The sequence below is a fragment of the Lactuca virosa genome, chromosome 9 (genome assembly GCF_052849685.1).
Source record: "Lactuca virosa cultivar CGN04683 chromosome 9, Lactuca_virosa_CGN04683_v6, whole genome shotgun sequence".
In the NCBI taxonomy this organism is placed as follows: Eukaryota; Viridiplantae; Streptophyta; class Magnoliopsida; order Asterales; family Asteraceae; genus Lactuca; species Lactuca virosa.
This window is the reverse complement of record NC_136434.1, coordinates 125,696,469-125,709,898: the sequence shown is the minus strand read 5'-3', so window position 1 is coordinate 125,709,898 and position 13,430 is coordinate 125,696,469. Positions and strand designations below refer to the sequence as shown.

The window sequence follows — 13,430 nt, the reverse complement described above, 5'->3', positions numbered from 1 at the left end:
TATATTATATATTATAATATATTTTATAATAGGAGGTTTGGTTAGGAATCGGGCTCTGCAGGGGAAGAAATTCCAAGCCGAAATATCTTCCTCTCGGAACCTTCTGGCTCTCCGAGACTTGCCTCTTAGCACTTATGAAGTACTAAGGCTTGTGAGGGGTTTAGAGAGATGTTTGAGAGAGAAAGAATGGGAGAGGTGTAAAGGAAATGGAAGGTTTGCGCCTTTATTTATTGGATGGGAAATGGCCCAACTCGGTGAGTTCTGAGCCTCCAACTCGTCGAGTTGAGTGCCAAGTGTCACCATTTGGTGGCAAGGCATGGGGAAGAAGCAATGGTCAAGATTGTGCCACGTGTCACTCGTAGATTACTCCAAAAACTAATCATCTTCTAAAATCCGTAACTTTCGCATACGAGCTCCGTTTTTAACGTTCTTTATATCCACGGGTAGGTAGTGATGTACTCCACAACTTTCGTTTAGACTCATTCGGCTAATTTTGAATAATTAATTATTAAAGTTATATTTTAAAAGACTTAGATAGGTAAAGTCCGTTAAAAATTCATAACTTTGTCATCCGACGTCCGTTTTCGTCTATCTTTATATCGTTGAGCCCCTATTAACGACATCTTCAATTCTCGTTTAGATTGTGTCAGCTAAAAATCGATCGATCTAAAATTCGAATTTCGGGTTGTGCACTCCTATGCTAAATCTTAGAAATATCATAACTTCCTCATACGAAGTCAGATTTGGACGTTCTTTTTATGCACATTCTCGTTTTATGTATACTACAACTTTCATTTAGTTTTCTAAGGCTAAAAAGTATTTTATCGCAAACTCACTTTTTACGGTTGCCGGTGTCGTGCCGGTTTTGCCGTAAAACTTCGACGGGTTATAACTTCTTCGTTATAACTCGGATTTCAGCATTCTTTATATGTACGGAACCCTTGTGAAATATATTATAACTTAGTTAAGATTATTTATTCTAAATAATCTTCCATCAAAAAATCATTTTTGATGCTTATTGTTTTTTTTAAATTGACTAGCCCGAATCTGCGGGCGTTACACCAAATCACCGAGGGGACCAAAGATATCGCTTTTCCTATTAAGGCTAAAGGAACAAATAAAGTTTTACGACATACCTATAAAATTTACTTATCGAATCAAACATGAAACTATGTTTTATAACATCATGTTACTGATGCGTTTACACAACACCCATCCACAATCGACTTGCAAATTACAACTTATATATCTCCGTTTAAAGAATAGAAGATATTATCATCTTAGTGTTTCTCACAATTGAATCCATGAAGTAACCTCTAAGAGTGGGTTTATCCAATACTCAAAATCTCCATTTTCTAAGTACTCATGAACATTGTACCAATCCCATGCAATGTATAAACTCTATAGAGATCTACAATCGATTCATGACAATGTTAATTGACTACTTACTTCTAATAATACGAGCAAATGTGGAACTTTGAATAATAAAATTAATCAGGAACTAAAACACGCAAAGTACAACACAAGAATAAATAATCGAAGAAGGCAATACCCATACTCATAAATAATTCTCTATTATTCATTCACTAAAATCAATCATATTTATTTTGTTACAAAGTTTCAATCTATCAACTAACTACTAAAACTAATATCATTTATTAAGCCAATGCTCCTAGCATGCATGTTATGTTTGACCCTACTCAGAGCCTTTGATTGCAAACACACCAATTCTTCCAAATTTGAATAATGTCCCTCATCAAGTTTTCTCCTGACAATTCCAAAATCCATAGGTTGCTTGATATATTCATGGTAATTAGGGAGCTAAACACAAATAGATGTCCCCATATTAATGATACTAAAACAAATAAGATTACTGACATAGTTTTTTTTTTTTCAAAATAAAGTACCTTATTAGGGTTAACATGATCAGAGAAGGCCGCATGAGTGTCCTTCTCATAGACCAATTTAAATATCCGATGAACACTCTTAATTCAAGAAATAATGCAATAAATAAGATTGTATTCTAGATAGACACTTTTGAAGTCTATCAAAAATAAACACCAACAACTTTTTGTCGGGAAAAGGTGGTGTGGATCCAGATTCTAAAAAAATTAGAAAAAAACCCATGATAAAATGTCAGCATATATATTCATATTAGATGATACACACATACAAACTAGATCACATATATATAGAGGCATACATATTAGATAAAAAACACACACATACAAATCAGGTTTGACAAAAACATATACGGATGAAATCACACACACACACACACACACACACACACACACATATATATATATATATATATATATATATATATATATATATATATATCAGATCCTATACACATACATATCAGATTACACACACATACATATGGCATCCCACACACAAACCGACATATCAAACTGTAACACACGGAATCTAGAAGGTTAATTGTGGAATTATGCCAATTTCAAGTTGAAGTCGGCGAGTTGGAGGAGCCAACTCGGCGAGTTGAAGATGAAGAATCGTGGGGATTTAATGGGTCTACTCGACGAGTTGAGGAGCCTCAACTCGGTGAGTAGAAGTTGTTTTGGTAGCGAGGTTTAATGAGACAACTCGACAAGTTGGAGGAGCCAACTCAGGGAGTTAGACGCTGTTTAGGAAACCCAAATTTTGGGGTTTTGCACCCTATTTAAACACCTTAAGTCCAGGGTGTTGGCCTCATTTCCAGCCTTCACAACCCTTAACCCTAATCACGAAACCCTAGAGCCTCCTTGAGTGTTATGAGCTCATTGTGGGTGTGTTTTGGTGTGTTTGAAGCTCTTTGAAGGAAGAGAATCTTGGTGCAAGGTGGTGGTTCAAGTAGGAGCTTTCAGATCTTGGTTCTCTGCTCCATTTTCAGCATATTTCAGGTATAAAGCTCTAACCTTGCTTAGTATTGGCTTAGATCTCTTCTTGGGTTATTTTTATGCTTTTAGCTATTTGGGTGGTTGTTGGGGATGTAGAAGTCCCAAGTGTTTATTCTTTCAGATCTATGATCCTCATGAGCTCTTTTGGCATAAAGGTGCCAACTTTATGGTCCTATGGGATTTATGCATTCATTAAGTCCTTCTTTTGGCCTCTTTTGAGCATTTGAGCTTCTTCTAGTCGTGAATAAGTGTAAAGTTGGATACTTTACTTGGTCATCTAGCCTTATGGGGCCAGATCTACATTTTGGGGTATTTTCTTTGGTAATTAAGTACTTAATGGTTAAGCCCTAACTCCTTTGAGTCTAGGGTATTGGTTTGGACCCATTTAGGTGGTACCTAGGGGTAAAGTTGGAAACTTTACCATTCTAGATCTCATATTGGTTGAGATCTGAGTGGTGGAGTCCTTAGAGTCGATAATGATTGACTTAATGTATTAAGATGTGAGTTTTTGGCAAACTCGGTGAGTTTATGGGAAAAACTCGGTGAGTTGGCTTGGCTTTTCCCGACTTCGCGGATTGTTAGATGAACTCTACGAGTTGAAGGATAAACTCGACGAGTTGGGTCAACTCAGGCTGTTGAATTTGACTTTTGACTTTAGCCTTTGAACAAGTTATTCTAAGGGGGTATTTGAGGTAATCAGATTTGTAATCAAGAATCAGATTTGTAATCAAGAAATTATGGGCTTAGGATATGACCCATATGGGTTGCGCCCAATTTGGAAAATTGGGCCATTAGTAGGCCTTTGTGGATCTTTTGGTTTTGGGCCTCAGTTTTGGTTCATGTTGGGTCAAGGGTAAATTGGTTATTTTACCCCAAGTAAGGATTATGCATTATTGCTTCAGACCCAATTGCTAAATGGGTGTGTTGTTGGTATTGATATCTTGGGAAGTCGGCTGGGCAGCAACTAAGTATGTCTTTTAGTGAGCTTCTGTATTCGAGGTGAGTTTCCTTATCAGGTTAGAAGGTCAAAGGCACCAATGATGACCCATGTTTATATTATGTTGTTAGTATGCTAGTTGTCTTTGTGATTCTTGCATGTGCTCGTGTTTATATGTTTTCCGAGCTAAAGCCCGATGCCGGGCGGGGCCTGATGGATATTTGTATGCTATGTATCTTTGTGATTATTGCATGTGTATGTGTTTATTTGTATATGTTATTGTACGTTGGGCGGGGCCCGTTTTACCGAGTTCAGCTCGATGCCTGGCGGGGCCCGATGCCGGACGAGGTCCGATGACGGGCGGGGCCCAATGACGGGCGGGGCCCACTATATGTTTATTGTATGTATGGTATCTGGTATTTGAGGAACTCACTAATCTTTGTGCTTACGATTTTCAGTTTATGGTACTCTAGTTTTCAAATGAAAGAGCTCGGGACGATCGCAGTGCATACACCCGTGTTTTCCGCAATATGTGATATTTGGGAATGAACTCTGATATATGATTTATTTGAAATGCTTTTTCAATGTGTGAACAAAGTTACAATAGTGTTTTAATTATAATAAAAATGAAATTTTTACCCTTGATTTTTGGTATGTTACACAAACTATATGAGACTAATTAAAAAAACAACAAAAGTTTTTATTTAGTTTTTTCACTTATAGAATCCTAATCTTTTCTGTCAAATTGAATACTTCCATTGTCTTACAACATATATATTTATCTTTAATTTTGAATATGTGGTTTTTAATTTGGTACCTTGGTAATATACCCGTGAAATTGAGACAAATACATGTAAAAGTTACCTCAAAAAGATTAAGCTTATCGATATACCTAATTTGTTGGACTGGACCATGATTTATAAACTCAAAGAAACTTACATGAGCAGACCAACAATGGAGAATCTGATGGGTGGAACTTCAACGCTTGCTCGTCCATTTCAATCTGTGACCTTGCATCGATCTATACTCCAATAGTAGCCACCTCGAGGCAAGATTATAGTCGGTGGCAACACGAATTTCCAGTCTAAATAACAAAAAATTATCAACCTTGATCAATGTTATAACAGAACCACAATATCTGATTCATTAAGAATATTTACCATTACCAATGTAATTAATCAATAAATTTACCTTCGGCCTCTTTACTTCCACCTTGGGTTTTTCATAGAAAAAAAAAATCTTTTATCATCCACCTTTAATACTTCCTTAATTTATGCATATAGATATTGATATCTTTATGGTCAATTGACTGTTGGCATATGAGAAAGCAAACTGACTCCTCATTTTCTCCACTATCAGATTAATCTTTGTGTTCAGTGCGTAAATTGACAAGTTTGAACAACTGAATTTTAGGTTTAAGCCATTTTCTCCATACATTCATCAATGAAATGCTTCACACATTCAATCTAAGCAATTCCAAATTGAAAAATAATAAATCGATAAGAATTTTAGAATCGAATCGATGAAAATGTTTAATGATAGAAACACGATCAATCAAATACCTTGGCAGAACCCATATCGTTTCACCTAGTAACCTATTGAATTGCCTTCTGAACGTTTTTATCTTCTTTATGTATAACTAATAAGAAGCCCCAAAGTAAGACATCAATAAAACCCCAAGATCGAACAAGTTGATATCTTTAACCTTGATTCTCAATCGTCGCTCCAACTACGCCGGTCATGGTTACCGCCGACATCACCACCTCATCCATGAAGATTGATAAAAGGGACCTCATAGAAGAAGAAAGAATTAATTTTTTTGTGCATCTTCGGGAAAGTTTGGGAAGCCTTATAGTCAATGGTGTTGAAGAAGCAGACCAAATGATTGGAAAAGAAATGTTGGTGAAGGGAGTAAATCCGATGAATTGGAATTCTTAGCCGGGATGGAGTGAGGTGGTGGAGGCAGTCGATTAGAAAAGGGAACAGTGCTTTATTCCAGTCGCTGAGAACATACACAGTCCATTCCTATTCTTTCCTGAATACACCAGGGAAGGTAATCGACTTCTGTGAACGACGATGAGCAGAGTGAGAGTAAAATAGGTGTGACGGAAGAGGATGAAAGCAGTCAGAGACGGTGGCCGTAAACATATCTGTAAGAATTTCATTGGACAATTAATCACGGTGGAGGGACCAAACATGCCCAACTCAAAATTAAAATTTAGCCTCAAACATCTACTCTAATAAATGAAGATCCATTTTGCCACATGTCAATCTCTAATGCGTTTTGACACTTATCATTTTGTTGTATTTTTGAAATAAATAATATCTACATGTCAATTTTGGTTTTTTTTCAATTTTAAAAATTAAAAAGTCATATAATAGTTATAGTTATATATATATGTAAGTATTAATTGTAATAAATGTGATTGTAAATTGCAATAAATACGTTATTTCTTTTTTTATTTTAAATATTTATTTTAAAAAATATTAGAGGTTTACATTTTAATATTTTTGAATCAACCCGTGTAATACACGGGTTTCACACCTAGTTTGGTAATGAATTATTAAAAAAAAAAACTATTCCTCCAGAAATACATTGGTAACTAGAGAAGGAATACTGATAAATGCTAAACAAAATTATTATTTCGTAAATATTCTTTGCTATTCCATCGATAATTTCTCACATGTTACGGACGACATGGCATTGTGCCACTAAATTAAGATTTTTATTTTTGTCACAGATTTGTATGTATTTCTACAGAAAATTTCTGTATGTTTTGTCGGAACTGAATGCCTTTTTGAGTAATAAATTACCATGGATCATTGGATCGGTAGATAGTGACCAAACATCAACAATTATTGATTAAGATCATCACTGACTATTAATCCTACAGTGAATCTGTCCCTAAGCAAGAGGCACTGGCCCTTGACCCCGACATTCAACATATTAGTATCAAAGTTGGCTACACACATATGCATTCCGCACCTCCTCGTTTATACTTAAGCGAAGTTTGGTATTTTATTTGTTATCCATGTACATTCTAATTCTAATGATCTATTTTTTTTTTATTAAATCTGAAATTACCAATAAGACATCTTGGTGTGAGCTTATTTATTGACGAATTTATTTATTGAACAATATCCATGTTTAATATTTGTTTCTATATTAAGCAAAATAGTTCTTTAAACAAACTCTCTTACAGTATGTAGAATGTTTTTATTATGGTAGTGATTAATCATAATTTAATTATAAGTTGATATATGATACTGTTTTGATCGTGTTATAATCAAACATGATTGTGACATTAGTTCGATATTTATATGTATTTTTTTATTATAGATTGTAATCAGTGGCGGACGTAGACTGTTTTAGTAGGGGTGTCCCTCGTACTTCAAGCGGGTGCACCTAATAGAAAAAAAAAAAAAATTTATATTGCGTGCCGGAAATTGAGCAGTGGCCCGGGAACCCAAATGCCCCACTAAGGTCCGCCACTGATTGTAATGTTATTAAGAAAGAGAAAATTGTCTCTTTCAAAAAAAAAAAAAAAAGAGAGAGTGGTAATAAAAAAAATATGAGCAACTAATATATGGGTTTTTGAGAATATAGTAGGCAACATCCTACAAGGCAAACCCAAGGAATTGACACTTAAATTAAATATAGAATGTTAATAAAACAAACATCATTACATGTTGTGATATTTAATTTGGAGCAGTTGTAAATATTTAATTAAAAAATACGTAGAATCTTACTTAAAATTCGGTTTAATTTTTTTTAATGTAATTTAACAAGAAAAGGATAAGCCATGCATGCTGCACATGATATGGTAAGGCCACTTCGAAACAGCTCAAAGTGACGAGTTAAAAGATCCACAGACGCCACATTGTGAGATCCGCATAAGTAGCTTCTCAAATAGAACTAGTTTTTTTTTTCGATAAATAGTTGTTTTAACTTATTGGGTGTTAAAATGTTAAATTTTTCTCACTTACAGTCTTACACCACTGATCGTTGATGTTACTTATGACCAACTGTGTGTATTTACAATTAAAAAAATAATTAATTAATACAATCATATATACAACCACTTAAAGCAAAAGTGGGTAGACGATTCAATCTTATAACCATGACAGATCTACATAACAGGATAGGATTGTTCATGCTTTATTTATTTTTTTAATTTTAATAACTATATAGTAGATAATATTTACTGTAAAATTATATATATATATATATATATATATATATATATATATATATATATATATATATATATATATATACACACTGTGTTTATAGTAAAATATCACATAAGATCAGCCATCTAAGACATAATATTCTTAGTGTATACTTTTTAAATGGATAGAAAAAGAAAAAAAAAATACAAGTCTTGTCTAGGGTTGGACTTTACAGCAAGCAGGGAAGATGGTTGTTCTTCTCACCTACCATTACTTTATATGAATTTCAGAATAGTAAATTGTCGTTTTGGTCCCTGTTGTTTTAATTAATGTGCAGTTTTTATTCAAATTTTAAAAAGTTGATGTGATTGATCCTTGTTGTTATAAAATCCATCATTAATGATAAAATAATAAAGATCGATAGATTCTATATTTGTGAAACAAATTAATGACAAAAATCAATGATCGAAAGTGTATATAATGCTTTGACTAAACGGCTCTAGAAGAGTTTTCGAAGATGGAACTTCTCTGTGAGAACGTACAAAAATGGCGTTAGGGTTCAAAAAGTGTTCCCTAAAATGTTACATGCATGCTATATATAGACTACAAAACTAAGTAGTTCCGAACCTGGACAGGCCAATTTCGGAATCAATAAAACTATAAAGCATACATTTGACACAACACAATATAGACCTAACAATCCCCCCCTTTGTGTCAAATTCAGAAGGAGTGTCTTCATTGTCTTCGCTGCGCGTCGAACAGTTTAGGCATTATATTCAAAAGTGAGTTTCGGACACATAAGTACCATCTGATCATATCCGAAAAGCATTCGAGGTCAGCAGAAGAGTTCGTTTTGCATGCTTGGGTCATCAAAAGAATAGTCTTCAGAGCAGTTGTAGAATACAGGTGTTTGTCTCGCAGAAAGAACATACTTTTCTGAACTATTTCTCATTCCTTTCTGTTGTAAGTGATGCTCCAATGCTCTTTTCGGATAATTGCCACTTTCAGCTTCTGAATGTCGTTTGGTTGCTCTTATGGCTTCAGAACGGGCCTCTTTTTCAGAACTGATGCGATCTCAACATCCATCTTCGCAATTTCAAGGATGTAGCAAATGATCATCATTTTCAAATGCGCCACAATAGGCTCGCACTTTTTTTTCATCTTTCGTAACAATGTAGAACAGGGAGATCCAGTCGTATGGGTTTATAAATGGCAAGTCTGCCAAAGTGAACTCATCCACAATGTGATTAGCTCCTCTGAATCCCCTGAACTGTATGTTCAGAAAGTATTCGGTTTGAACAGGCGATCTAACCTTTACAACACTTATTTTCTTCAAGCTCCAAAGACTTGCACTGTGGCTTGGCGTACTTCAAGTAAAATGAAAAGAGCTTCTGATTTACTGCACTTTCCGAGACCAAAGACTTCTCAATCTTCTCAAAACAACAAAAGAGAAATTCCCTTGGTGTGATGGGAAAATCAAATTGAAATTTCACATCATTGTTCAGATCAAATGAGATTGAGGGCTCCAGCCAGTAGATACTCGGATCGTCAATAACCTCTTTCTGAATGTGTTCCATTGTCCAAGGAGGAAACAATGACTTCTGAGTTTCAAGCATAAGCTTCGCATTCTTAGCATCAGCTTCATCGGCCTCTAATTTCTTCCGAAGAGCTTGGAGATCATCCAGCTCTTTGTCTCGTTTTTCCATGGCAATCCTTTCAGATTCGGTCATCTTCGGATTATCCTCAGTTTCATCTTCAAAGATACCTTTGCCTTTGTCTTTGTCCTTTCCTGAACCAGAAGCTACATTATCCTTCTGTTCAGTTTCAGTCTTTGCTTGTTGATCCTTGTCTCACCCTTGTTTCGGAAAAGCCCCGCTTCCTGAAACACCTATAATCTGATTAAGCATAACAAAAACCGGTTGAAGCTTTTCCGATAATTACTGTCGAACCGAGACAGTGAACAAAGAGTCACGAGTCTCAACAAGCCTCATCAGGTAGTCGTTGACTTCAGAAATGCACCCTTTGATTAAAGAATGCTCTTCTTCAAGGTTGGAGTTGGACTGGGTAGCATTTTTCAATTTTTCATAAAGGACTTTAGCCTTCTGAGTTTTCTCAGTTAACTCATCCATTATCTTATTTTCAGTTGGCAAGTCTTCTTGCAGCTTTAGGAAGTGAGTTCACCATTCTCCACTTTGATTTCGGAACGAACATGTGAGAATGCCTCATTCTCAGCTTGCAAAGAAGTGCGAAATCTAATGATTACTTTATTCATGGCTTCGGTATTTTTGTTAGAGGAGATTTTGAATTCAGCCATAAACGTAGTCACCTCCTGAGATAGTTTTTCGACTTTTGCGCTCGTTTCCGAAATGGTCTTTTCAGAAGCTTGAATTGCCTTGGTTGCGCCTTCAAGGACTTTGGCGTTAGCATTTGTGAGCAGCTCCACAGTGGCTTTGTGGGATGTCAGCATGTATTCCCATTTGGATGAAGATGAACATGTGGAATACTCTAAAAGAGAATCCAGTTTTTCGTTAAGCTTCTTAAACTGCCCTTTGGTCATTGGGGCATCATCATCATCGGTATTGAGGTTTATTGTAAAGGGGATGAACATAAAATTAGAAATAGGCTCCTGATCATATCCAAATAAGATCTCTTCTTCCTCATTGAAAGGAGAAGCGGGAGAAGTGCCTTTCTCCGAAGTTACACCGATGTTGACATCTGCCCCCGCATCAGATGCATTGACATGAATATCTAAACCCTAGTCAACTCCGAAAAGGAATTAACAATCGAATCTTCCGGTGGAGTAGAAACAAATGACGTGGTTGGATTTGTGGAATCAGTAAAAATTGTTGAGGTTAAAGGGATGGAGATCTGGGGAAGAGAAATTCCAATAGAGCTCATTGGTGGTATAGGTGGGATAGATGAAATCGGAATGGTTGAAGTATTGCGTGAGGTTGGTGGAGTAATAGGTGGGGGTGATGGAGTAGTAGTAAGGTTCAGAAAGGGTTCTTGAAGACTTGTGTTAAAGATATCAGAAGTGGGAATAGAGGAGGATGGTGGAGTAGATACCTTGGGAATCTGTTCGGTAGGAGATGGTTCGGAAGTTGCTGCAGTATCTTTTTCCTCATTTTCAGATTCAATCTTCCTCTCGAACTTTTGTAAGAGTTCTTGATTCTGAATCTTCCTGAACAACCGATGATGGAGATCTCAGTTTCTTTGCTTGATTCTTCGTTTTCTTTGGAGCCTTAACAGATTAAGAAGGAGCTACTTTTGCCTTTCATTTTCCTCCCCTCTTCGGTTTGTTAACCTCATCTATCAACTTTCGTAATTCAGCGGGCATTGGTCGAACACCTTAAGATGGTAAACTCTGATACTCTCTCACGATGGCATTATCGAGAGGAACCTTTTCCAACACAGCATCCACAATTGAGCCAATAAGAGTGAAATTCCTGGGATCTGACATCACAAATGTGGAGGTTTGGAGTGTCGGGATTGCTGCCATTACCGAAACAGTCGTCAAGGGAACTTTGAAGTGGCATAGGGCATGATTGACCACAATCAACCAAAATCGTGCACAAGAAATCTTTGTGTGTCGAGTAGAAGAGATGGTGCTCTAAATGAGTTGGGCCCACAGAACAGACCCATAATCGAGATTCACCCCATGAAATAGCCTGTAGATAAGAGTTTAGAACAATTTACTTGCGCTATCTGAACCTACAACCCTCTCAGAGAAACTCTTGAACAATAGTGTGAACAACCCATTCCACATTGGAGGAAGGAAGGGTTTCCTGAAATTTGACAACAAAGAGATATCGCTTGTGTAGCCCATTTAATAGAACATTTCAATTAGGGCAGAGGTCGAAATCGACTCAGGATCCACATGAACCTCAGACAGAGCAAGCCCTAAAAGTTTGCTGAAGTGGGGATTTGTGATGGAGGTCTTGTGAGAAGCAACCTCAAAGTGGATGACATCATCTGCTTTGCTGTGGATAGCAGATGAAAATGCCTTCGAGAGATGAACCAGTGGAACAGTTTCTGCCATTGTTAACGCCTGAGCCAGTGATGAGAACTTTAGGCATTCGATCATTGGCCTAAGCACTTCATTGTAGCGTGAGGAATCAAGATCAATGATCAAGTTTTGGTCGTGCTTCATGGTGAGCATGATGACAGAGGCTGATTGATCGGCGAAGGAGATGTTCTCAGATGGACCTGCCATTGAAGCTTCGAAGAAGATGATGAGCAGTAGAGAGAGAAAGGTTTTTGCTTTGATGGTTTTGAGAATAGTGTTTGCGGTGAGAGGAATTGAACCATTCAAAAACCCTTTATACGGTATGTGATGAGTGGATACAGAAAACCGTCGTTCGGTATTCCTGTATCCTGTAAAATCACCCTGAAAAATCATGTCACTCATTAACAGGTGTTAGGCGCCGTTGTAACAGACATGTGTGTGTCAAGGAATTCAAAAGTCTCGTCTGATGCCAAGAAACCATCATTTCGGAATAGACACATTCGGAATCATCAACCAATTCACCAGCTTTGAAAACATGTCCTGTTCTATGAATAAAGTAACCAATAGGAATTAGAACTAGATTTTGAAAAATCATAAGTATTTTTGTGCAAGAGTGTGCCAAAGATAAAGAAATAAAGCAAATCTAATTTTAGGGATTCTGTGATGTCAAACAAAATTGACATGAAAATCAGATGGATCCCCGGCAACGATCTCTTCCTTCTGAGTCAAGAGAGACTCTGAAGTGCTTGTGAGGTTTCTCGTTGAATTACGATCATCAGTTTATTGAGAAACAATGAATGGCTTCTTTTTGTAGGCTTTAAGGGTGACTTAAGCTTCAATTAGATTCCGAAACTCAACATAAGTCCAAAGATCTGAATGAAGTACTTGTTTGACCAGTGTAGCCATAATAACAAGTAAGCTTTTGAATTTATTTAAAGTGAGTGAATATAATAGAAATCTCAAAAAAATATATAAAAATATGGATCTTTTGGGAAGAAATGACTTCGGTCGAGAACATTTCATTAAGATCACGCAAGAAGAAAATTTGAGATTTCAAATTCGTAACGGTACTAACCAATAAGGTTTTAATCGTCAATGCCTTGATTGAACTTTCTAGAACAAAAAGATGTTCACCGTCAATTCAGTAGTAGCTTTCGGATTTCGGGTTTCACTCAAAATCGCGGTGATAACAATTTTAAGACCATGAACACAGATGTTGTGCAACCATAAACCTCAGTGGTAATTTCTGAGAGTCTCACGGGTTACTTTTATGGATACAAAATTGATGGAGAAGATATAGATTGGTTCCGAAGAAGATAATGTACCACTGCTAAATTTGTATGACAAAGTAGTAAACTCTTAACTCAATGTGAGAAAAGTAAAGTAGCTCAATGACTGACGTGATTTAATA

The 13,430-nt window shown here is 36.3% G+C and overlaps 1 long non-coding RNA gene across 3 annotated transcripts; it reads right to left on the bottom strand.

Annotated features, from left to right (window-relative positions):
- Positions 1-1,563: 1,563 nt before the first annotated feature.
- LOC145140169 (uncharacterized) lies at positions 1,564-5,967 on the bottom strand. Of its 3 annotated transcripts, none has more exons than XR_013722099.1 (4): positions 5,403-5,967; positions 5,032-5,306; positions 4,780-4,924; positions 1,564-1,821 (listed from the first exon to the last, which is right to left on the bottom strand). It is a non-coding gene; the product is annotated as an uncharacterized LOC145140169 (long non-coding RNA). The 3 variants fall into 3 exon arrangements; XR_013722096.1 differs by having other exon boundaries at positions 1,564-1,768; XR_013722098.1 differs by lacking the exon at positions 1,564-1,821 and having other exon boundaries at positions 4,618-4,924.
- Positions 5,968-13,430: the final 7,463 nt, after the last annotated feature.